A 27574-nucleotide genomic window follows, 5' to 3' on the forward strand; every position below is an offset into this window, starting at 1 on the left:
TCCGGCATTCTGCATATTCCTGCATTGGCCAGAAATCTGATTTCTATAAGCAAGCTGGATGATGCAGGTGTAAAAACAGTGTTCGAGAAGGATACCTACAAGATGGTTCGAGGAGCACTAGTATTGATGCGTTGAGTTCGGATTGGAACTCTATACAAGCTGCAAGGTAGCATTGTTGTGATGGGTGCAACAGTTCTATGGTTCCTGAAAGTGCAGCAGAAAATCTAGTGGTCTCTGGAGAGAAAACCATGCTGTGGCATCAAAAGCTTGAACATATTGAAGAGAAGGGCCTTTGAATACTTCATGGTAAAGGTATGGTAGAAGGTATGAGTAATTGCTCTCTGGATTTTGATTTCTATGAAAATTGTGTATATGGGAAGCAGAATCGAGTGAGTTTCCCCTCTGGTGGTAAGAGGGCAAAACAGATATTAGAGCTTGTGCACAATGATGTGTTTGGACCTGTGAAGGTTCCATCACTAAGTAAGTCTGTGTACTATGTATCATTTATAGATGACTTCTCAAGGAATACTGGATATATTTCCTTAAGAAGAAATCTGAAGTCTTTGACACGTTTAAAGAATTTAAGGCTTTGGTGGAAAACCAAACAAAGAAAAAGATGAAGGTGTTGAGATCAGATAACGGTGGAGAGTTTTGCAGCAAGGAATTTGAAAAATTCTGTAAGAAGTGTGGTATAGCACGGCAGAAGACTACTCCATACACACCTGAGCAAAATGGAGTTGTAGAAAGAATAAACAAGAAGTTGATGGAAAGGGCAAGAAGCATGCTCAGTGGTGCCGGGTTAGGACAGGAATTCTGGGCAGAAGCAGTGGAGACAGCTTGTTACCTGGTGAACAGATCACCTTCATCAGCGTTGGAGGATAAGACTCCACAAGAGGTATGGACTAGTAAGAAACCCTCTCTTCCACATCTGAGGGTATTTGGATATGATGCATATGTACATGTTCCAAAGGAGAAACGAACTAAGTTGGAGAGTAAATCTGAAAAGTGCATCTTTATTGGGTATAAGGATGGTTTAAAGGGTTATAAGCTTTGGAACCCAGTAACAAAGAAGGTTGTGTATAGCCGAGCTGTGGTGTTCAAAGAGGTGAAAGATGTTATTAAACATGAAATCCCATCAAAGGAACCTGAGAAGATAGAGTTTGAGCTTAAGGAAGAAGAATCAGACTCTACAGCAGAGGAGGAATCAAAAGATGAAGAGCCACAAACTCCGGGTGTGAGAAGATCAGTTCGAGAAAGAAGACAACCAGAAAGGTATAGTCCATCTGCTTTCTGTTCAAATTTTGCTTTATTTGTTACTGATGATGATCCCAGAACTGTGAAGGAAGCAGTAGATTCAGAGGATGGAAAACTCTGGAAAGAGGCCATGGTTGATGAAATGGCATCTTTGCACAAAAATGAGGCTTGGGATTTGGTGGAGTTGTCGGCTGGAAGGAAACCCATTGCAGCAAATAGGTGTTCAAGAAGAAGACAAATGCAGAAGGAAAAGTGGAGAAATACAAAGCTCGATTGGTAGCACAAGGTTATTCCCAAATGCCGGGAATTGATTTTGGTGATATTTTTTCTCCTGTTGCCAAGGTAGCTTCTATTAGATTACTTTTATCTGTTGCTGCTGCTTTTGATTTTGAGGTAGAACAGATGGATGTGAAGACAGCATTTCTTCACAAGGATCTGGAAGAAGAGATCTACATGAAGCAACCTGAAGACTTTGCGGTGAAGGGTAAGAAAACACTGGTATGCAAGTTAAAGAAGTCTCTGTATGGGTTAAAACAGTCACCAAGGATGTGGTATCAGAAATTTGATACATTTATACGGGGACTTGGCTTCACCAGAAGCAAAGCAGATCACTGTGTGTATTTTAAATTAATTGGTGACCGTGTTATTTATCTGGTCTTGTACGTGGATGATATGTTGTTGATTGGAAATGAGAAAGAAGTTATCCAGGATTTGAAGACCCAATTCTCCTTCAAATTTGACATGAAAGATCTTGGTGCTACAAACTATATTTTGGGCATGGAAATTAAAAGAGATCAGGCAAAGAGGAAGCTCTGGTTAAACCAGAGGAAGTATGTCGAGACAATACTACAGAGGTTTCATATGCAGGATAGTAAATCGGTGAAGGTTCCTATTCCGATTGGTGTAAAGTTATCTGCTGAACATTGTCCCAAGACACAAGAAGAGGAAGAGGACATCTCCCGTGTTCCATATGCAAATGCAATCGGTAGCCTGATGTATGCAATGGTCTGTACTAGAGCAGACATTGCACATGCAGTGGGAGTATTGAGCAGGTTTATGTCAAAACCAAGGAAGGAGCACTAGACAGCAGTGAAGCGGGTTTTCAGGTATTTAAATGGCACTAGTGATTATGGTTTGTGCTATCAAGGAAGACCAAGATTGGACAGAGTGTTGGATATTTGTGGCTTTGTTGATGTAGACTGGGCTGGAGATCTGGATCAGAGAAGATCTACAAGTGGGTATGTGTTTAACCTATTTGGAGGTGCAGTCAGTTGGATGAGTAAGAAACAAGTTGTAGTTGCACTATCAACTACAGAGGCAGAATACATGGCAGCCACTCATGCAAGCAAGGAAGCAGTTTGGTTGCAGAGATTGTGTTCATGTATGGGTTAGTACAAGGAGCTATAAGGATACACTGTGACAGCCAAAGTGAAATTTTCTTAGCAAAGAACCCTGCTTACCATTCAAAGACAAAGCACATTGATGTTCAGTATCACTTTGTAAGGGATATGATAGAAGATAAAAAAGTGTTGCTGGTAAAAGTGGACACTTTGAAGAATACTGCAAATGCATTGACAAAATCTGTGAGCTCTGAGAAGTTCTGTTGGTGTAGAGAAACAATGGATGTTTCAGGCCTGGATAATGACTAGGCTCTCATGTGGACCCTGTGTAAAGAAAACAAAAAGTGGGAGAATGTTGGGTTGTGTTATATTCTTTCCACAACTAGCCTCCCTAATTAACCAGGGGGTTAAAGAGGGGACGGAGCCCCCCCTTCGTTGCGCCAATTGCGCAGCGGGGGAGTCACCTACGGGGGGTTTGAGGGACGTGGTTAGCCCCCCTCTACGTGGTCCAGAGCAACGCCTCGGGGAAAAATTTTTTGGACCCTATATTAGGTTGGGCGAACCTAGCTATGGTTTTGTGCATGGTTTTTCGCACATGGTTTTGGACGCGATGGTTTTCGGTCCATGGTATTGGATGCTTCGACATGTATAAATATGTATTGTAACATTGAAAAGAACATAATGAAAAAATCAAGTTGGTAGTCCCGGTTTTGGGATCCAGGGGAAAATCTTTGTGTATATGTGTTGTATGTGTTATGCTCTCGCATTGTTTATTTTATGTTTTAGAATTCGTATGCAGGTAATTTTTGTACGGGGTTAAAATCTACAACATGTCCAACAAGGAGCTATACAGTTGAGTTACACTCCTACAGGAGAACAAGTGGCAGATATCCTCACCAAGGCCCTTGGAAAGTCAAAATATGACTACTTCAGGGAAAAGATGGGGATGGTAAAGAACCCCTTTCAGAAGTAGAAATGAGCGTGAAGAGGGAGTTGCAGTGCAGATGCAGTGTTGGGAGAAAGGACCAGCAACAGCACAGATGTAGAGGGAGTTGTCGTACAGATGCAACGGTGGCAGTAGCAGTGGCAGAGCCATGGCCAGTTGTACAAGATACAGCAGTGCAGAGGATGTTGGGCAGGAAGGCATAGCATCAACACAAGAACCAATGTCGAATGATCAGGGTGATGCTTAGTGAGGAGTATTGCCAGAGCATAGTCCTCGCTAAGGAGTGTTGATTTGGGGTAGCATCAGATGTGCTCTAGGCACGAACTTCGTGGAGAGGCTACGGCACATGAGATCTCCAATACCCAGAAAGGGTTTGGGTAGATTCTAAACAGTTTGGGAGATATTAAAACAATTAATATTTTTAATGAAATCCCCAAGTCCAAACTTAGAGAAAATAAAATATTAATGTGAATTAATATGAAATCGTGTTAGAATGGTCCAAAAGTCATGGATCAAGCCAGATCTAATCTTAGCCATTGATTAGGGACTTAATCTCGGTCGTTAATTTGTCAACGAGAAAAGTATAAGAGGAGGTTTGAGGGTCACTTGGAGAATATACAGAGGGGACTAGTCAGTTCAATTTTTGGAGTGGGGTTAGCTGATAAATTGAACCAATGGTCTGGTGAGCAGTCAGGAGGTAGCGAGTACGGAACAGAGAGACAGTAGATCAGCACAGAGAGGTAGAAGAGGCAGACGCAGGGCCAGAGGGAGCCATGCAGAGGCAGCAAAGACTGCGCAGCAGGGCCTGCGTCATCCACGCAGAGGCTACAGTAGTGACGCAGAAGGCCGGAGAGGCTGCGCAGAGTCTCAACAGGCTAACGCAGAGGGTTTCAGGCCACATAGAGGAAGAAGTGTTGGAGAATTTGTCTATCTATGGGTAAGCCAATTTGGCACCCTGTTGTACTATAAAATCGTTGAATAATAAAATCCTCCCTTGCTGTGTCGGTTTTCCCACATTGGGTTTTTACGGGGACATTAGTTCAAAATATCTGTGTCAATGTGTTGATTCTTGTGCATATGTGTGTTTCTGTATTACGGTGTGATATCTACAACAGTATTTATTTTAATGTTTATTTAAGTGATTTCATAAATAAATTATGGTGGAATAAGTAGGAAAAGTAAATCAGTGGCTGCAATGATAGAATTTTCACAGTATTCAAACACTTCCAAAGCATACCATCTCTATGATGAAGTTAATGAAAAGTTTGTTGTATCTAGAGATGTAATATTTCTTGAATCATCCAAAGCTGACAATGTTATTTGAGCAGCAACTTGATCACTTGGATAGATTCGCAAATTCCAAATCATTTCAAGAATTTGATAATCAGATTCCACATCTTGAAGGGGGGATTCCTATATTGGGTCAATCTGTGGAATCTTCTTCTGAAGCACTCTCTAACATTGAGCAGCAACTTGATCGCTTGGATAGATTCGCAAATGCCAAATCATTTCAAGAATTTGATAATCAGATTCCACATCTTGAAGGGGGAATTCCTATACTGGGTCAATCTGTGGATCTTCTTCTGAAGCACTCTCCCCCCCACATGAAACTCCAACCACTGATGATACTTTGAGTGATGTGATTGATAGAATTGGAAGACTCAATCTTGATTCAATCCCAACTCAATCAACTAAGCATCCTGGACCATCTCAAAAAGATCCCCCAAAGTGGCTAACAAAGACACTTGAAAGTGTTCATCCTAATGAGATTGGAAAGACAAGAACAAGAAATTCAACCCGGCAAAATAGAGCTGATGTAGATGACTCTGATTCACCTGTTAATATGAATGTTTCTTGTGATTGTGAATAGAATTTGTCTACAGATTTCGAACCAACTTCCTTCAAAGAAATTGCTTCTCATTATGAGTGGAAAGAAGCGATGCAAAAGGAGTATGATGCCTTGATAAAGAATGGCACTTGGAAGCTGGTTGATCCTCCATTGGGAACCAAACCAATTGGCTGCAAGTGAGTCTACAAGAACAAGTATAAAGCTAATGGCTCACTTGACAAGCACAAAGGCAGGCTTGTGGCAAAAGGTTTTGCACATAATGAAGGGGTCGATTATGAGGAGACTTTTGCCCCCATAGCAAAATTGGCTACCATCCAAACACTCTTTGCCTTAGCAGCTCAGAACGGTTGGAAAGTCCATCAAATGGATGTAAAAACTGTTTTCTTAAATGGAGATCTAAAAGAGAATGTTTTTATGTCCCAGTCTGAAGGATTTGTTGTGAAAGGACATGAACATAAAGTATGCAAACTTGTGAAATCCTTGTATGGCCTCAAGCAAGCACCGCAAGCCTGGTATGAAAAATTAACTGAGCATCTTCTGAAACTCAATTTCAAACATTATGATCTTGATGATGCAACTTGTTTGTCAAGAAAGTTGGCAAAACAGTTGTATATCTTGTGGTATATGTAGATGATATTTTGATGACAGGGAACAATGAGAGCTACATTGCATCCATAAAAAAGAAATATTCCTTTCTCAAAAGAAGTACATTGGAGATCTGTTGAACAGGTTTGGCATCACTAAATGCAATCCTCTAACTACTCCAATGGAACAAAACTTAAAGCTCACATCCATTGAAGGAAAATAATTTGAGGATGCAACAAAGTATAGACAGCTTGTAGGAAGTCTCAACTACCTGACTACTACCAAACCAGACATTTTGTTTGATGTTGGAATCCTCTCTAGGTTTATGCAAAAGTCTTGTGAGGGACATTGGTCTACTGCAAAAAGAGTTCTAAACTACTTGAAGGGAACTCAAGACGTTGGACTCAAGTATATACAGGTGGACGAATTCAGCTTGATTGGATACTCTGATTCAGACTTTGATGGAGACAAAGAAACTGGGGTATCTACTTATGGTTATGCTATGAGTCTGGATCAGGAGTTGTCTCCTGGAGATCACGCAAACAATCAATTCCAGCATATTCCAATACAGAGGCAGAATATGTGGCAGCAGTTGAGGCAACAAAAGAAATTGTGTGGCTCAGGAAAATCTTGGAAGATTTGCAAGTAAAACAAGTACATTCGACTCCACCCGTGATTGACAACACCTCTGCAATAAAGTTGGCCAAGAACCCAAAGTTCCATGATCGAATGAAGCACATCAATACAAAAATACCATCTGATTCGACATCATGTTGAGGCCAAAACAATCCATCTATGCCATTGTTCCACTAATGAGCAGATTGCAGACATCTTCACCAAAGCACTTGGAAGAGAAAAGCTTGAAAGATTCAGAACAATACTTGGACTCACCAACATCCCTTCAGATTAAGGGGGGGAATGTTGAAACCTAATCATGGGGATTGGGTGAGCAGATGTAAAATAGTGTAAATAATAAATAATGGAAAAAGAAGAGTCATCAGGAGATAAAACTCAAGAGTCACTCCCTTATGTATATAACTATGAGCAATCTAAATAACTCTTCAGTATGAGAATGTCCATGTACCTTCAAGTATTACGAATACCTCCCTAGTTAAGAGGGAGTGTTGAAATTTGTAACTAGGTTCGGTCTTCATAATATTTTATGTATTCTTGATTTTATGTATTTGATGCAAAAGAGAAAGAAAAAATATTATTATCATTTTATAAAGCACGGGGTTTCATACCCAAATTCAATTTGTTCAAAGCACCCATTATGTGCTTCTAGGATTTGTCATCATTGTATAGAGTCAAAAGAGGTGTCATATGTAATAGACCCTATTGGGCATCTTGTAAGAAGCATTCGACCGCATTTGAAGGAGAAAATAAAAGGAAGTTCTATCACAAGAAGAAAGAAGTCAAAAGGCAAGCGAAGGTCAAAGAAAAGCTAGAAGATAACAAGTAAAGTTGAAATCTAGAAGACAAGAAGTAAAGTTGAAATCTAGAAGTTTTTGTGTCTATTTCTCTCACTCATGTGAAGAAGAAGCTAGGGATTTTGCAACTACAAGGACAAAAAAAAATATTTCTCAAGAAGGATCAAAATCCTAAGGAAGCTTATATGATAATCTACTAGCCTAGAAGGAAAAAGCATCTCAAGCGAAGAAGATGAGGAGACTAAAAGAAAGCCCTAACCACCCACATATGCGAAGTTGCAACAATTACTAGGGGTCAAGGTAGAGGCGGTTACTGGGGGTCCAAGCAACAGTAGTTTCCAAAATGTTGAAGTAGCAACAGTTTCTGGAAGGTCGAAGTTGCAACAGTTTCTGGAAGGTCGAAGTAGCAGCAGTTTCTGGAAGGTCAAAGTTGCAGCAATTTCTGAAAGGTTAAAGTTGTAGCAGTTTCTGGAAGGTCAAAGTTGCAGCAATTTCTGAAAGGTTAAAGTTGCAGCAGTTTCTGGAAGGTTGAAGTTGCAGCAATCGTTGGTGGGCAGAAATTTGTTGTTGGAAGTTGTTGAAGAAAGGTTGACTTGGTCTTGGAAGGGTCTCAGTGTTGAATCTGAAGGGTCTAGGAATTCATCATTTGAACATTCTATAAGAAGAGAAGAATTTCTTATGGGTTTTCCTCTCTAAGGAGAGGTTTTGGCCCTAGCTAGCAGCCTACATCTTGTGTCCACTTATTCTATTGATCTTCATATTTTGGTAGTTGCTTGATGACAGGAACACTATAATAATCAAGACAAGAAGAAACTCATTCTAAATACATCAAGTTAAAGTAAAAGAACATCACAAGCAGTTATCAAAGTTAAGAGAAATCACAACTTATCTAGCTTCCCTAGATTTCTCAACACAATTGTTGAGCAATGGAAAAGGTATGCATTTGCAATTTATTTCTTTATCTTTTCCTTTGGATCATAACTCCTTTACATTCTAAAATGGTAATATGTTAAAGAATTATGATGGAATTAAGGAGATTTGTGATTAATACAAAATAACTAATTATTGTCTTTTTCTATACAGAAAGTGAAGGGAATAGAAAATCACTATTCGGAAGGTAAAGACAAAAGCAAGGCAACCGTTGTTCCTCCGTTAGGAAATCGTGTCCAGACAAGAAGAACGAGACTAGATCGTGTAACTCGGGAAAAGACGGAGAAAACAGAGTGGCTGCGCAAGAGGACAAGAAGACAACTGAAGATGGAAGATTAAGTGAAGCCCTCAAGATCTTTTGATCCTAAGGGATCGCTACTTTAAAAGTTATCTATAACCTTGATGTATCCGCCTACCCATTATAAATGGGGCAGCGATTGTAAGACAAAAAGAGGATTGATTTTTCAGAATCACTGTTGTAATTTCAACTTTGATCATCGACTCTTTGAGGAGCGATGGCTGTAACTCTGCCATATATGATTAATATATAACTCAGTTGTTGTTCCATTATCTGATCTTGGAGTAAATGCAGCAGTGCTTCCCTGGTGGCTAAGGGCCCGACCCTGGTGGATCCACTTGCTTCTTGTATCACTATTTTACAATTACAGTCGTGTGTGGTTTGATTTCCTTTGCATTTCCTTAATTCGCTTTATTTGGTAATCTTCTTTTTCTGAACATCTCGTTGAATTACTCTGTTACATCAAGATCGTAATTAGACTGCGTTGATGATACAATTGTTATTCAACACTCAATGTCGTGTTGTTCCTTTTGAAACAATATTGCGCTACCTAGTCTAGATTCTGTTGTTCACTCACAACTGCAACTGTTGTTCATTTAATTGTTGTTCAATTATAATCACGATTGTCGTTCCTTTATACTTGCGATTAATGTTCACTCTGCCAGAATAAGATTACTGATTCTATTACTTTAGAGTCGTTGTGTGTTTACACTTAATGAGATTTTTTGTTCCGTTATTATCTGAAGATTGTTGTTCAGTTCATTTCAGTTAAAGATTGTTGTTCGGTTCATTTCGGTAAAGAGTGATGTTCGGTTCATTTATGTAGATTAAGCTTTGTTGTTCAATCTTTTCAACAGACTTAGTTGTTGTTCCTTTTCTGCAAGAATTTGCTTTCACCTTTTAATTGATAGTGCAGCAAGTGTGTTTTAGTAAGCATTTCCAATCGAATTGTTATTATTTGCTTTAGTGTGGATTGAAAGATCTACAACTGTAAAGAACATTAACTATCGTTGTCTAAGTTCTCAGATTGGAGGTCTTGTTTAAGATTGATTTCATTTATATGAGTTGACAGAGGAAAGAGTTATCACTACTGCATCCTTGACTGATAAATTGCTAGAGTTTTCTGAACGAATGATTTAAGTTTTAGAGCATTAAGGTTTCTTTTAATTACAAGTATATTCTATTTCTAGCATCCATTTACTCTTGTATTTAGCACTATACTGCAAACTAGAAAACATTACTCTTGAATCAAATGACTGCCTCAAACTGAGTACACTCTTGAGATAAAAATTTGTACCTGGATTGATAATTAATGTAGGGTAAATAGAGGTTAAAAAGACACCTTTTATCACTCAACATTTTGGCGCCGTTGCCGGGGAGAGTGTAGCCATTTGTTTTAAGAAGAGTAGTGTGCATTTGATAAGTACCTGCTAGGAGAGAATTGGGTATTAAAAACGAAAGGTAAGAACCTGCGTATGGAGCATGTAACAGCCCTGCTCCCCCGCCCGCTTTCCTGTAAATTTGTTGATTACATTGGGTAGAAATAAGTATTTGAGTTGTGTGCATGACTAAGCAGAAAAAGCCTGAAAAGAATCCAAAACCACTACCCAAACCTGATAAAGCTAAGGGACCAGTGACCCTTGGTCGATCAACCTTTATAGACGATATCATTAAAAAAGTAGAATCTCAGCCATCAGTAGGTCCTAGAAAAGTTGCTTCTAGACAACCTACTAACTCCCTTCGGGCCACAGAATCACCATCTGTAGCCTTTGCTGAGGTGCATAGCCAAACAGAAGAGTAAGATTTTCAAGAAATTAAGAATTCTAGCCCAAAATCTTTACAAGAAGGGAACCTTAGTAATCTCTGCAAAGGAGGAGGAGAAACAATGGAAACAGAAGAACCAAGATCTCCTCTTGGAATAGTTCAGCCACTAAGCAGCCCAGATAAGGGAAGTGCTGTCAAAATCATCCAGAACAAAGTTGAAGAACCTGAAGAGCCAAGATCCCCCCAGATATTAGTTCAACAAGGAACTCTCATCATCCCAGACCAAGGAAGTGTTGTGAAGACCATTCCTACTCCTTTTAGTCAGCCTAGGAATAACTCCCTAGAAATCCCAAAAGGATATTGGTACATATTTGATTGTCAGCAAACACCTCAGACCTCCACACTGCAATATCCCATTGTAGACACTGCAGTAAATGCACCTACGAAAGCCATACCGCTGCAGCATATCCCTACATTCCATGGCCTAACATCGGAAGACCCAGATGCATTTTTGTTTGAATTCAATGTATTATGCCGAGGGTATGACTATACCACCGATCCCCAAAAGCTAAAACTATTTCCCTCCACATTAAAAGGAGCAGCTTTACAATGGTTTATGGGATTAGGTGGAGGTGTTATAAACGACTGGGATCAGATGAAAGGTGTTTTTCTAAAGAAATATCAGGATTATTGTAGGTCTAGAGAATTAAAGGATGAAATATTTCAGATGGTAGCCAGACCTAATGAGACACTAGAAGAGTATGTTGAACGTTTTCAATATAATCTTCAGAGATCTCCTTATGCATCATTACCCTTACCTGACAATGTGTTAAAAACTACATTAATTAAAGGAATGAAGGAACAATGGGTTGAAACACTAAATATTATGGGAAAAGGTGACATCTATCAAGAAAATTTTGCTGACATTATTGATTTGTGTATTAGGAGTTCAAGAGGCAGTACAAGGCTAAAACCAGCGGAACGTGACATGCTCACAAGGGACAACAAGATCTCTGGTGGAGGAGTAACCCGCGCAGAAATCGGTAATTTACTAGAGGATTTCAAAACTGATATATTAGGGACTCTGACAACGCAACTCGATATTATGCAAGCTAAACAGAAACAAGCAGAAGCAGAGCAAAACCTGGCAATATTCTGCCCTAGATGCAAAAAGAAACACAGCCATAAAGAGTGCCCACTGGATGTAGTTCAAGTCTGCGCTATTTGTACAAAAGATCACTCCACAGAGAACTGCCCCTCACTCCCGGGTTTGAAAGCAGTGTACAAAGAAGCGGAAGAAGAATTAGAACCAATGTACCTACTCAATCAGCGCCGTCAATGGCAGCCACGACAACCAGGTATGCCCTCCGATCCATCTTCTTCTTTCCAACCTCCGCAATATCATGCTCAGCAATATAATACAGTGTGGCAAAATCAGCCACCCTTCCCAAGCTGGTCACAACAACCATTTCCTTCATCACCATGGCCAAATCAAACAAGCCAAACTTTCCCTACTCTCCACCATGTTGGCAAAACAATGCATATCCAACACAATGGTCCCCTTCCACTTCGCAGAGTCAAGCCTGGCAGTCAAACTGGCAAAGACTGATGAATCAGCCAGCTGGAACCATCCCCCTCCCTCAACCCACACTGCCAACGCCATATACACTACAACAAAATCCCCAGTCCAACTTAAGACCGCAACTCCCAGCCCAACCCAACCCGAACCCTAATAATAGACCGGTTCAATCTGTTCAAATAATCGAAACACCAGAACTTGAAACCGACGTAAGGGAGTGCAACAACCTTCAATTAAGGTCTGGGCGCATAATAGAAACTGAGGGAGATAAAAATGCTCAAGTTGAAAATTCGTTACCTATAGAACAACTACTACAAGAAGAGGATGTGGTCAGACAACAAACTCACAACCAGGCAACCACGTCTTCTCCCCCATTCCCAGAATGACTAATCATACCGCGCCCAATAGAACATCCTGACTTTGATCTTCTGGGAGAACTAAGAAATTTGTGTATAAAGATTCCACTCCTCCAGGCTATCCAAGATATCCCGATCTATGCAAAAACCATCAAAGAGCTATGTATAAAAAAGCCAAAGAGGAGAATAACAACTAATCCAACCGTCCAAGTAGTCGGCACCCTATCTGATCTACTATCAGGAAGAGAAGCACCTGTCAAATATGAAGACCCAGGGAATCCTATAGTGACGGTGCAAATCAATGGACAAACCTTTTCAAATGCCCTAGTTGATTTAGGGGCTGCAATTAATATTTTAACAACCACCACTTGTCAAAAACTTGGCATTACATTAGTAGAACCAACTACCACCCTATTGGAACTGGCTGACCGATCGGTAGTCAGGCCAGAAGGTACACTACACGATGTCATGGTATCTGTAGATTCCTGGGAATACCCTACCGACTTTCTGATAATCAACCCCAAAAACCAACTCGATGGACACCCTTTAATCTTAGGTAGACCTTGGCTAGCGACTGTTGATGCTTACATTGGCTGTCGGCAAGGCAGTATGACTATAACTAGAAGGAGTAATATCAAGAATCTAGCTCTATACCCTCCAGCCCAGCCAAGTTTAACAATAATGAAAACTAACAAACAACCTATATCATATCTCACAGAAAACATTAGGTCCCCATTAACCATAGAAAATGCCCTCGATTTTAAAGACCAAACAGAGAATGACATTATTAACAACTTCATTAACCAATCCGAATCCAAATCCCATGTACAATGTCACATGATAGAGGCAGCATTTGACAATGAACTAGAAGAAGATCCCCTCAAAGACACTTATGATCAATCAATACCCACTACCTCTGTTTCAAACAGCAAAACTATAGAGATTGAGCCAAGAAAAACCTTGAACATTAACAAAAACCTGACTCCTGAACAAGAAGAAAAGCTGGTCCAACTACTGAGAAAATACAAGGAAGCTTTTGCCTGGGATTATCCGGACATGAAGGGAATTGATCCCCAACTGTGTACGCACCACATTTATACAGAAAAGGATGTTAGACCCGTTCGCCAACCCCAACGGAGACTCAACCCTCACCTGAAAGATATTGTGAAAGCTGAGTTACAAAAACTTTTAAACTTTATTTATCCAATCTCCGATAGCAAGTGGGTCTCTCCACTAGTAGTGGTGCCAAAGAAGAATGGAAAATGGAGGATTTGTGTAGACTACAGAGAATTGAACAAAGCAACTCAAAAAGATCACTTTCCCCTTCCATTCATTGATCAGGTATTAGATTCATTAGCAGGAAAGAAATTATTTTCTTTCCTAGATGGCTTTAGTGGGTACAATCAGATTCAGATTGCCCCTGAAGACCAGGATAAAACTACTTTTACCTGTCCTTAGGGAACATTTGCCTACAGAGTCCTACCTTTTGGCCTATGCAATGCACCTGCCACATTTCAGAGGGTCATCCTCAGCATCTTTTCAAATTTAATAAATGAAGGGCTCAAAATATATATGGATGATTTCACACCGCATGGTGATGATTTTGAGCCAACACTAGAAACATTGGAAAAGGTGCTACAACGATGTATTGCCACCAGGGTCTGCTTGAGCCATGAAAAGTGCCATATGATGATGACCGAGGGACTCATCCTAGGTCATTATATCTCAACAACCGGAATACAGGTAGATCTGGCCAAAATTCAAATAATTTTGTTAATACCTACTCCTACCACACAGACAGAGGTACGCAGTTTTCTAGGATTTTCTGGTTATTATAGGAGATTCATAGAACATTTTTCTCAAATAGCTGCACCTCTATACGCACTGACAGGGAATGTTGATTTTATTTGGACAGATAAATGCGACCGTGCTTTTGAGGATCTGAAAAAGCTTGTGTCAACAGCCCCAGTGCTCAGAGGCCCAAATTGGGATCTGCCATTTCAAATTTCATCTAATGCTTCAGACACAACTATTGGAGCAATCCTTGGATAGGAAGAAGATAAAAAGCCATATGCAATTTATTATATTAGCAAGAATTTATCTCCTACTGAACTGAACTATACCATAACTGAAAAAGAGTTTTTAGCTGTAATACATGCTGTAAATAAATTTAGGCATTACATCACTGGATACTCTGTTGTTTTATATACAGATCACTCTACGATAAAATACTTAGCAAATAAACCTGTTACAAACGGTAGAGTAACAAGATGGTTGATTTTATTGCAAGAATTTGACATCACAATAAAAGATCGACCTAGGAAAGAGAATCCTGTAGTTGATTTTCTCTCACGAATGCTAAAGCCAACGGACGCAGCAGCGGCCAAAGATCAATTCCCAGATGAACATTTGTTTGCTGTTACTGTCAAGACACCCTAGTACGCTAATGTTGCAAATTATTTAGCGGTAGGTAAATTACCAAAGCATCTAAGCCCCAATGAACGAAAACAAATTGCGCAATGAAGTACCCGATTTTCTTGGATTGGGGGCTACCTATTTCATACAAGGGCAGATATGCACATCAGAAGATGCGTCCGCGAAGACAAAATATTTGACATTCTAAAAGCTTGTCATGACGGACCATGTGGCAGACATTTCGCAAATCGCAGGACTGGTCACAAAGTTTTGCAAACAGGCTATTACTGGCCCACAATCTTTAAAGACGCTAGGAAATTTGTTCAAGCCTGTGACAGTTGCCAAAGAGCAAAACGCCTTAGACAGTCTGACAAAATGCCTTTAAACTCACAGTTAGTAATTGAACCATTTGAGCGTTGGGCACTCGATTTTTTTGGTCCAATCAACCCATCATCAAATCAGAAAACATATATTCTAGTAGCAACAAAGTATGTTACCAAATGGGTTGAAGCGGAGGCACTTCCAAGAGCTACAGAGGATTCTGTAATACATTTCCTTTTCCAAATATTTGTGCGATATGGCCTCTTGAGGGACATAATTACGAACAGAGGACTGCAGTTTGTAGGTAATAAAATCGCTGCAACATTAAAAAATTATCACATTCAGCACAAAAGTACCATTCGGTATCACCCACAAGCAAATGGCCAAGTGGAGAGCACTAATAAAGTGATAGAGGCAATACTTCCAAAAACAGTTGCATCGCACAGACGCGACTGGGCGTCAAGATTGCCCGAAGCCTTGTGGGCATACCGAACAACGTGGAGAAATACCACCGCCCATTCACCATATCAGCTAGTACTTGGAAAAGAGCCCATCTTTCTAATAGAGTTCGAAATACGAACATTAAGAACAGCACAAGAGATCGGTCTGAATTTAAATGAGGCCCAGACTAACAAATTACAGCAAATTAACGAGCTAGATGAAATCAGGCTCTTGGCTCTTCAACGCACTGCATTAATTCAACAGCAGAGAGCAAAATGGCACAACGCCCTGATCAAAACGAAAATCTTCCACGAAGGAGATTGGGCACTCCTATATGATTCTAGGTTTCAGGATTTTCCGGGAAAACTCCAGACTCGATGGCTTGGACCATATGAAATACAGAAAGTGCATGACAATGGCACCATTACTTTAACTACTATTGACGGATCTGGACATGCCTTTAAAGCAAATGGTCACCGAGTGCGACTATACCATAAACCGCTTACTCGGGAATCCTTTTACCAGCAGCTACGGGAAGATTCTGATATGCAAATTCTTGCTGAGGAAAATAATCCTTCCTCGGCATTGGTTCACTAAATAATCCCATTGTTCTCAAACTTTGTACATAAGTTTTTCTTTTCTGCTTGTATAAACTACTTTTTGTACAGACTTTTACGTTTCTGCATTTTTTGATGTTCCTTTCCGAAGGAACAGCATTTCCACATTTTTGTTGTTCATGTCCGAAGGAACGGCACTTTTGCATTTTTGTTGTTCCTTTCCGAAGGAACAGCACTCCCAAATTTCTGTTGTTCCTTTCCGAAAGAACACACTTCCGCATTTTTGCTGTTCCTTTCCGAAGGAACAGCATTTCCGCATTTTTGTTGTTTCTTTCCGAAGGGACAGCACTTTCGCATTTTGCTGTTCCTTTTCAAAGGAACAGCATTTCCGCTAGATTGCATTTTTGTTGTTCCTCTTAAAGGAACAACACTTCTGCCCGATTGCTTTTTCTGTTCCTCTTAAACGAACCGCACTTCCGCCAGATTGTTTTGCCGTTCCTTTTAAAGGAACAACCCTCCTTCGCATTTTTCTTTCTGTCGTTCTTTCCGAAGGAACAGCAGTTTCGATTTCGAATGATCCGTATTTTCGAAGGATCCGTATTTTATTTCGTGCTTGCTTTATTTGTTGTTCCGTTTAAGGAACAACTGTTGTCCCTCTTAAGGAACAGCAGTTTCGAGTGTATTTTTTTCTTTTGTTTGCTGTTCCTCTTAAAGGAACCACAGTTTTGCATGCAGATATTCTTTTTGTTGTCCCTCTTAAGGAACAACACTTTTTGAGTGCATTTTTTTGTGTGTGTTTCTTAAAGAACATCATTTAGAGGATTTTTGTGAATGATGGTTCACTGTTCATGATCCCTTTAAGGCACAGGCATACATTCATGCAAGAACACAAAAACTAGAGGATACTGAAATCAGCAAACCAAAGAAAAATCATTATCTTTAGAGAAATTGCTTTGTATCGATAAGAAAAAAAGAGGAAAGGACACAACTATTTATATCACTTTGTTGTCTTTATTTTCACTAAAACTAATTTGATTGATTATTTTTATCATGTTGGTTCTTCCTTAATCTTCATAATTCTCTTTGATTATTATTATTATTAGATAATAATAAGGGCATATTTTTCCTCTATTGAGATGTCCAGACTTTCTCCACCATCCCTACTCTTAAGGAGTGTTGAGCCATCCTCTGTATATAAATAGGAAAGTGCTATATAAAAGAAAAGAAAAGAAAAAGAAAAAAAGAGAGAAAAATATATATCTATATGATTACTAACATGATTTGTCAGATGAAGGATAGAGGGTCTCATCAAGCGCCAGCCTACCATGATCATAAGGAAACAGTGAAGTGGCATTCCCACTATGGCCACCACACCAGGGATATGATCCAAGAGGCATATCAGAAAAATAAAAAAGTCCTTGGAACAAGAGGTCTCATCATGAGCCAGCCTGCCCACCTTTCACTCCTTCCTAGTGAATGGCATTATGATTCATCTGGTTACCAAGCCAGCAAAATGGCCTCCATTCTGACATCACACGGCACTTTCCTAGGCATACATAAAGGATTATGGTTCCAAGGTTGAAACAAGCAACTTTGTCAAGGTTATGAACACCTGTGGGCAACAGAGCTCTGCTGGTGGTATTGAAGTCATACTTTTCATACACCAATAGTCATTATAAACCCTTTTCTTATATCTTTATCTTGATTTCAAATGAGATTATGTTATATAACCCTTTCGAACCTCTTACACATGAAATATCGGTTATAAATCAATCATAATGGTTAAAGTGGATAATGACCGCATAAGCATTTTTACTTACGTCAGCTGTCCTCTCCCCTATTTTTCGCATCATTTCATAGCATTTCTATATCTATTTGCGATTTTCATCATAAGCCTCAATTTCAGTAATTCGCTACTTTTGCAATCATGCCATGAATATATACGTCGTTCCTTTTTTTTTGTACGATTGTCGTTCAGTATGTCGCTCCTCCATTTATTGGTCAAGGACGACCTATAACATTTGAGGGGGGCGCGGTTGATCTCCAAAATACACTGGCAGACGTGTCAATTCCTTATTTGGAGGTACTACGACTCCATCAGATCTCGGAAATAGCAAGTTTAACAATATTGACATTTTCCAATATGCACAGCTTGTTGTTCCATTGTCATTTCTGTGTTTGTTTTTGCTCTGTAAAAATTAACAGTGTGCTAAGCTTGAACAAAATGGGAGGTAGAGCAATACGCAGCGAACCACAAGTGTTGATAATTTCTGACGCTGCACGAGCAATTCTGGAAAGAGCAGGATGGATCAATTACCTTACACAGCTACAACAGTCCCATGAAACTGTGGCCATTGAATTTCTACAGAATTTGCAGGAAGATTATTCCATGGTGAGGGGAAGGCGAATAACAGTAACAGAGGCGGTAATTGCCGAAATATCTGGACTACCAGCAGTTGGACCAATATGGACCAAGAAAAAAGTAAGACTTCGAGACGCCATAGCCATCTTCCGGGACAAAGGACAAAACCTTACCATCAAAGGAAAAGGAGTCCTGCCTGCAACCCTAGGAGAACCATGGGCAGAATTAGCTAGAATAGTGCAAAGCTACATCACATGCGATGGGAGAAAGGATGTGGTAAGACCACACCATCTCAAATTATTAGCAGTATTAAGACAGAAATGTGCTGTAAATTTGCCTGCATATTTAATTTCTTTATTGCATGACGCCGCTCGGAGTATAAGGAAATCACGTCATACAGAAATGGTAGTAAGTCATCATGGTTTAATTCGATTAATAGTCAATCATAGTCTTGCTCAGCAGCAGTCTAGTTGGGAAGAATTGGTATTTTCAATAGACAGGGGATTGGCCTTACCAGCCCCGAAAAGAAAAAGAACCACCAGCACATCAACTAGACCGCAGAAACACAGACAGTCCCTTAGATTGAGGAAAAGCAGGGGAATGTTGGGAAATCTCCAAGATAACAGTAGCCAACCCTTAGAAATACTGGACTCCGAGGATGAGCAACCCCCACAACTCGAAGGAGGGGAAAATGTGGAAGAAGAATGGGAAGAAGAATTGGAAGAAGAATTGGAGGAAGAAACGGAGCGCTCTGGTGCAAGTCCACTACAAAGTCCATTGCAGGAAGACAAATTGGCCCAAATTTTGGCCAATATGGGTGAGTATATTCAACCACAGAGCCCGCTCAACCTCAATATTGAGGCAGCACAATCACAAGAACACTCTGCTCACAGTGAGAGTGCATCCAAGGAGATGAATGATGAGGAAGAAGAAGAAGCACAATCACAGGAACACTCTGCTCACAGCAAGAGTGCATCTGAGGAGATGAATAACGAAGAAGAAGTAGAAGCAGAAGCCACCCGGGAAATAGCAGATCAAACTAGGGTTACCTCCCCTAAGAAACCTAATCAAGAGGACGAGAACACTGAAAAAGTGTTCCAAACCTAAAATATGGAAATAAGCCAGGGCAAAGGTACAATCCCTGAAAAACAAAGCCCAGTTCCAAGAAAAGAAACAGTTGTTCCTTCGAAGAAGAAGACGAATGAAATCAAGAGGCTACGAAAGGAACCGCAAAGTGTACTGAATGTAATAAAACAACTCAGACAGCAGATAAGGGCCCTAAAAATGGGGAAAATCTCAAAAAGAACCACAAGAACAAGAAATGCAGCCACCCGAATGAAACCCCATAAAATAAAGGCCACGGGGACTCAAACGGAGCCCATATCCATTCAGGACAGCATGCGGCTATTACAGATGCAGCGGCCCAAACAGAAGATACACCAGTCTGTAATAAGGATGTCCAAACAGAGGCACTATCCTCTAGCATCATGACTGACCAGACAAAAGGGACACAGACTGTAGGAACCAGATGTCACAATAAGAAGATCCAGGTAGATCTTCAGCCCAAAAGTGTTTCGACGGACAATGATCCTAGGATAGTGAAACTCCAAGAGGATCTAGCACAGGCTCAGTAGACGATAGGAAAACTCACAGAAGAGACCGTTCCTCTGGAGAAATACCAAAAGTTACAACAACAATTTAAGAACATCAATGCATCAGAGAGTGAGGCCTTTGATAAATGTCGGAAGGCAGAGGAAAAAGTTGAAAAGGTAACAAATAAGCTAAACTCAGTCATAAGCCGAATGGATACCCTCTGTTCTCTATATACTGATGTTCTAGCCTGTAGGGCACCTGCCAAAAATTATGCTTTGTTTTTGTTAGAAAGGTATTTACAGTTAAAAATTAAGGCTGTCAAGGCAGGGGTACCTATAGAGTTAAAAACTATTGATGATTTCATAAACTGCTGTAAACATTATGGAGTGAAAGTCCAATGATTGCTATGTGAATTTTATTTGCATAATTTTGTGTTGGAGGAGGAAATGGAAAAGAATCCCAGTCCTTTTGTGGGTGATATCCAGTTTCAAGCATTCATTTCGTTTGCTGTTAACCAGTTAAAATGGCTCAAGGCCCATAACACCTTTCAGAGACAAGAAAACGGGTTAGACCTTTGGGTAAGGGGTGAATCGGAAAACCCATTACAGTTGTGGGATAAGCATAGAAGCTTAATGAGAAAGAAGGGTGTGATCCAGACATTGGGACCCATTCATAAAGCAGTTGTCCAGCAAGGGGTAGAATACTTCCTATCCATCAAAGACCCTGCCATAGCAGCAGCTAAACTCCGATGGAAGACTTCCAATCGAAATATCCAGGACAGAGAACCCTTCAATTATAAAAATTTTAAATTAGTTGTCAATCGCCTGGTTACCTATAGTAACCTCATCTTGAGAGAAGGTCCACTTTGGCTAGGTTGTAGATTTCGAAGCCCCATTATCTGGTATCCTGCAGCAGGATATAAGGCTATATACGAATTGCCTGAGGGGCAGACAGGAGCCATTTTTGAAGTTTTAGCTGCAAATCATGGTTTTAGACCACTTCATGAAAATCCCTCTCTAGCCTATTCCCTAACTGCCTTGCATGTAAATTACATGGTTTTCATGAGGACATGAAAAAGGGTAAGCAGGGGGGTGTGTTGAGCGATGGAAAAGGTATGCATTTGCCATTTATTTCTTTATCTTTTCCTTTGGATCATAACTCCTTTACATTCTAAAATGGTAATATGTTAAAGAATTATGATAGAATTAAGGAGATTTGTGATTAATACAAAATAACAAATTATTGTCTTTTTCTACACAGAAAGTGAAGGGAATAGAAAATCACTATTCGGCAGGTAAAGACAAAAGCAAGGCAACTATTGTTCCTCCATTAGGAAACTGTGTCCAGACAAGAAGAACGAGACTGGAGCGCGCAGCTCAGGAAAAGACAAAGAAAACAGAGTGGTTGCGCAAGAGGACAAGAAGACAACTGAAGATGGAAGATTAAGCAAAGCCCTCAGGATCTTTTGATCCTGAGGGATTGCTACTTTAAAAGTTATCTATAACCTTGATGTATCCGCCTGCCCATTATAAATGGGGCAGCGATTGTAAGACAAAAGGAGGATTGATTTTTCAAAATTACTGTTGTAATTTCAACTTTGATCATCGACTCTCTTTGAGGAGCGATAGCTGTAACTCTGCCATATATGATTAATATATAACTCAGTTGTTGTTCCATTATCTAATCCTGGAGTAAACGCAGCAGTGCTTCCCTGGTGGCTAAGGGCCCGGCCCTGGTGGATCCACTTGCTTCTTGTATCACTATTTTACAATTACAGTCGTGTGTGGTTTGATTTCCTTTGCATTTCCTTAATTCGCTTTATTCGGTAATCTTTTGTTTCTAAACATCTCGCTGAATTACTCTGTTACATCAAGATCGTAATTAGACTACGTTGATAACACGATTGTTATTCATAACTCAATGTCGTGTTGTTCCTTTTGAAACAATACTGCGTTGTCTAGTCTAGATTCTGTTGTTCACTCACAACTGCAACTGTTGTTCATTTAATTGTTGTTCAATTATAATCACGATTGTCGTTCCTTTATACCTGCGATTAATGTTCACTCTGCCAGAATAAGATTACTGATTCTATTACTTTATAGTCACTGTGTGTTTACACTTAATGAGATTTGTTGTTCCTTTATTATCTGAAGATTGTTGTTCAGTTCATTTCAGTTAAAGATTGTTGTTCGGTTCATTTCAGTAAAGAGTGTTGTTCGATTCATTTCTGTAGATTAAGCTTTGTTGTTCAATCTTTTCAACAGACTTAGTTGTTGTTCCTTTTCTGCAAGGATTTGCTTTCACCTTTTAATTGATAGTGCAGCAAGTGTGTTTTAGTAAGCATTTCCAATCGAATTGTTATTATTTGCTTTAGTGTGGATTGAAAGATCTACAACTGTAAAGAACATTGACTATCGTTGTCTAAGTTCTCAGATTGGAGGTCCTGTTTATGATTGATTTCATTTATATCAGTTGACAGAGGAAAGAGTTATCACCACTGCATCCTTGACTAATAAATTGCTATGGTTTTCTAAATGAATGATTTAAATTTCAGAGCATTAAAGTTTCTTTTAATTACAAGTAGATTCTATTTCCAACATCCATTTACTCTTGTATTTAACACTATACTGCAAACTAGAAAACATTACTCTTGAATCAAGTGACCACCTCAGACTGAGTACACTCTTGAGATAAAAAATCGTACCTGTATTGATAATTAATGTAGGGTAAATAAGGGTTAAAAAGACACATTTTATCACTCAACAACAATCTATATGTCTAGACTCTATATATGTCCATGTGATCGTGCATTGAATCTAGAGAGTGCTTTGGGTGCATTTCATATGGATATTAACATGATCCCATTTTTTGTGAAATAAAATATATACATCAAGTTTACAAAGTTGGACAAATGTATATTTCGAGCTCACAAAAATGTGTAAACATATCAAAAATTTAGACTCGAGACATTAAAAATTGCAGTGCATATTGTGACTCAAAGATATTAAAGATTGAGGTGCATATAAAATCTTGCTTTAAATGGATATGTCCTCTTTTACTCACCACATCCTTCTAGCATTTTTCAATGGAAACAATTTTAATATGGATTAAAGGAAACATCCCAAGACGTGAAATGGAAGTCAAGTGAAAGGACATGTTTATGTCTATGTGACCATGCATTGAATCTAAGAGAGCTCATTGCATTTCATATAGACATTAACACAATCCCATTTAAATCAAACTATAATATCCACCTCAAGATTACAAATTTGGACAATGTATATCTCGAGCTCATAGAAATCGGCAAACTTATCAAATATTGAGACTCAAGTTATTAAACATTGAGGTTCATATCAAATCTTCCTTGAAATGGATATGCATTATTTTACTCACCACACCCTTCCAATAATGTTTCTAGAAATGAGAAATGAAGAACACAATCAGAAAGTTTTTCATATAAGAAACATAAATATTGTATATAAAAAAAAATGTTCATATCTAGAAGTGTATGTACAAAAGTACAAACAGAGGAGGTTGGAAGATTGTATATTCTGAGTATGAGTAGGTTAATTAGTGAACAAATTTAACCTATTTTTCATTGAAATTTGTCCCCAAATCTAATAGGAATTGTGCTAGAATTTATAGTTCCCCCTGACTGGTGGGAAATTTGACCATGAAACTTTGCTCATAGAGGTTTTGGCCCATTTTAAAACAACCAAATTGTTGGAATTTTGAAAAAAAAAAAAAAGAGTAGATCAAGGTGAAATTTTGCCTCGCTAAAAAAAATGAACCCACCATTCTAGATAGCACAATTCAAACATTTAAATGTTGTAATCTAAAGACAAGGAGAGACAGAATTAGTTTGAAGAAAATAAATAGACAATTAAGGATAGAATTAGTTTCAACAAAATAAACAAATTTGGTCAAGTGAATTAACATAGTAACTTGTATATATATATATATATATATATATATCCCAAAAAAGAGGCTAACTTATCAAAATAAGAGAATTATGGTAATATATATTCTTCTAACAATAGATATATCTCAAATGCTCTGATCTTCTGACAAATTCTATGCAAAATGCAAATAAAAATAATATAAATCTAGATCACTAGGTTCATTTCCTAGAAAGGTTGCTAAGCTTGAGCCAATTACAAAACCACTACTTTGGTCAATAGACTCCATAATGTCAGTTTATATAGAGACTCAAATGAGCCCCTCGTTATTCTTTCAAGTACTCTACCAAAGATTCGACAACTAGCCCCTAACAAAAGAACAACTTATGCATGCTAATGGGCATTAAGGACACGGATGCTGCATAGTTTGAAGTGACTAGCTAAGGTTGCAGATTTGGAATCACCCATGGCAAAAATTGAGAAGATATTTATGGAATTAGAGTTATATTTCCCACTCCAAAGGGCGCATTGAATTACCCAATTCAAACTAGGGATACGGCCCACAGACTTACTAGGGAATCGGAGCACCAACCAAGCAGTGTGAAGCCAACAACTAAATCAAAATATGGACAAAGCATTCTAGGCAATTTCCCTTCATCAATCTCCTCAACTAACCAACTAAGCCACAAACTCACTACTTTCCTCTGTCAAACTCCTCAATTGACCACTTGACATTCAATCTCCAAAACAAACTTGTTAATCTTCAACAAAATGACCATTACAATCCTATGATTCAAAAATTGGAGGCAAAGCAAATAACCAGAACACCAGTGATTTACGGGGGAGTATGAAATCTTTATGGAAGCACATGGTTGAAATATTCACTCAAAATAGGCTTATAGTTTTGTTTTTTTATGTGCAAGGAAAAAAGTGCACAATAATCATCAACCAAGTGAAAAATGTTAACACTAGCAGGCAATCAAATCACCTTATTATAACAAAAACTATCATCTTTAATGACCCATTGAGGAGGTAAGGGAGCAGAAGGGAGCAGACTTCTACTCCTACTGGATGCCATAGAAGGCCTCTCCAAGGATACCTCTTATGATCCAGTCATTCGAGTTGCAATCAACTAACCTAAAGCACTTTCACCTCTTACTATAGGAGGAAAAGGCAATTTCAGCCTAGATTATAGTTTCAACTCTTACTCCAAGAGGAAATGGTAGTTTCGGCCTAGATAGTATCCCCCCAACTAAGCCAATATCCCATAGCAATCATTGTTGTGGCTACAATTAGAGGAGCCATGTGCTTACCAAAAACAGCTAGCCCATTGCATACATGTTGCAAATAATACTCATGGATATGGGTCATGAATTAATGACATACTCTACACAAACGATTTCAAAAATGATATCTCATATTTTGAATTGCAGAAACCTCTCAATACTATAACAAAAGAGTCAAGACAAAAGAGTCAAGGGAGATTTAACTAAAGAGCCCATAAGGCACAATACTTGTTAAAATTTTGCAAATGGGGCAGTGAGCTAAGTGGGCTTGATTGTGGGAAAAACTCCACAGTTAAGCACACTCAAGCTAGAGGAGTTTTGGGATGGGTGCACTCCTAAGAAGTTTTGGTTACCAAGTGAAAATCCTAGATGTGATGATTGATATTAATGTAATTCATTTCACTAGTTTCAATTCCACATCTTCACCCTTGTGAGCATCATCTAATGCAATGAATGTTAAGTGAAGTATTCAAAATCATGAAAAATTGATTACTTGTATTTTCTACGCATTGGCATGTGTCATAAGTTAATCACTTAATCAAAACAAATAATCCCAAAAAGCACATTACATTTGTGTTAGCATAATACTACTGGTTGCAGGGTTTCTTTTTAACGATTGTAAATCAGTAACTTTTTGGAGTAAGTAGGGCGAGACCTGGGATAAAACCTATTGGCTGCCACTATAACACCAAGGATATATCCAACAACCCCAAGCAAGATATACCAATAACTTATGACTTAGCAAGAATTGAGATGTCCCAAACAACACAAAGAAGCTCTATCCCAAGGGTCGCCTGCTATTTAAGCCTCGTCACAATGGGCTAAAATGTCCATTTCAAGAATCAAAACCAGGTGTAGGAGACAACAAATCATTATTGACATTTAACCTCGTGACATGCAAGATAAATAGGCTTAGGGTTATTTCTTTATGTTCTATTTTAAAAACGGACAAAACTGGTAATTTTTTTTTAAACGAGAAATGGGATACTGTTTGTCGAAAAATAGTTTCGTGGGCACTAGTAAAGGAAGCGACGGTAGAAAATGATATTTTCACCCCGTTCGGTTGTTTTTTAAAAGCTCCTGTCCCATCTCTGATAACATAGCCTTCCACCGTATTTCAATGGAAGCAAATTTAATATGAATTGGAGGAAATAACCTAAGATACTGTGAAATGAAAGTGAAGTGAAAGGACCTGTTAAACATGGGATTTCAAACCCCCCTGCTCTTGTATAATTATCATTGAGAAAACAATAGAATCGCTACTAATATTTGCGAAAGAAACATCCATTGCTGACGGAGAAAATTATTCACAGAGTATCCCATCCCCATAGCACTGAATCGCTACTAATATTTGCGAATGAAACTTCCTTTTCTGACGGAGAAAATTATTCACAGAGTATCCCATCCCCATAGCACTGAAAAACTCACCAAATTCAGAGAAATGACAACGATAATGCTTCCCTGCTCAGAGGAAAAATTATCTCCGGATGTCAGACCCTGTAGAGGGGCGGCCCTCTTGCTCTCAAAGCCGTTACTACGCCTTCTGTTACAAAATGTGCTCCAATTAGCAGCTAGTGCATTAAACCTTCAGGTGCAGCATACACATTAAATACATTACTACATGGAGCTAAAATGAGGCCCTACCGTAGCTATCAAAGCCAATGAAGTTGAAAATGCATGGATAAGTATAAATAAATGAATTAACAAAGCTCGAGACCTGTCATATGTGCCCTTTACCCCATGCCAAGAACGCCAATCACAGCTGTGAAAAGATTTTTGCAGCGGCCCAATTTCTCACAGTTATGTGAGTTCGGAATCTATTGTGTGAGAAGGCCTAGAGTGGAAATGGCTTCTCTATTATGATCCAAGAAAATGGCGTGTGGATACGCTAATTAAATGGAGGGTGGTAGAAGTGTCCCCAAATTTGGAAAAATGAAAACAGAACAGACCAAAGAAGAAACTTCACTACAGTCCACTTGTCGAGCATTGCAATCAGCGCTGCGTCCTGCGTTACATATGTTAGCCATGATGAAACTATCCACGTTTCGACATTTCACAACATCATTCACATAATTTTTTTAATTCTCTATTTTTTAAATCAAATAAAATGTTCACCATATTATGAGACAATTGCTATGGTGCAGTTCATAAGATATTTAAAAAGAATCGAGCAAATGAGAGTAGGTAGATAGCTTAATGTTATCTTCAGTGAAAGTATGAGTGAAAGAAAGAAAATATGGATAAAACAAAACTACACATGCATGCAAAAATGGAATATCTATCTCAATGCCTCTCCCACAAATATCAAGGAGCTAAAGGATTTTGTTATGGAGAAATTTCATAAAAAAGTATGGGGAAAAGAGTTTGAT

General features: G+C 39.0%; 1 protein-coding gene across 3 annotated transcripts in view; it reads right to left on the minus strand.

Annotated features, from left to right (window-relative positions):
* The window catches only part of LOC149163285 (uncharacterized), a 103520-nt gene extending 76286 nt beyond the window's left edge, over positions 1 to 27234 (minus strand). Inside the window, exons 1-2 of one of the 3 annotated variants that reach the window (XM_089430704.1) lie at positions 26923 to 27234; positions 26634 to 26745 (exon numbers count right to left, since the gene is read on the minus strand). The gene's annotated coding sequence lies outside the window, so the exon portion shown is untranslated. Of the gene's footprint in view, positions 1 to 26633; positions 26791 to 26922 lie in introns of all 3 variants that reach the window. The other 2 variants (XM_089430702.1, XM_089430703.1) reach the window with 2 other exon arrangements.
* Positions 27235 to 27574: the final 340 nt, after the last annotated feature.

This window comes from Pinus tabuliformis, chromosome 5_1 (genome assembly GCF_031772625.1).
Source record: "Pinus tabuliformis cultivar Carrire ecotype Pingquan chromosome 5_1, CPIR1, whole genome shotgun sequence".
In the NCBI taxonomy this organism is placed as follows: Eukaryota; Viridiplantae; Streptophyta; class Pinopsida; order Pinales; family Pinaceae; genus Pinus; species Pinus tabuliformis.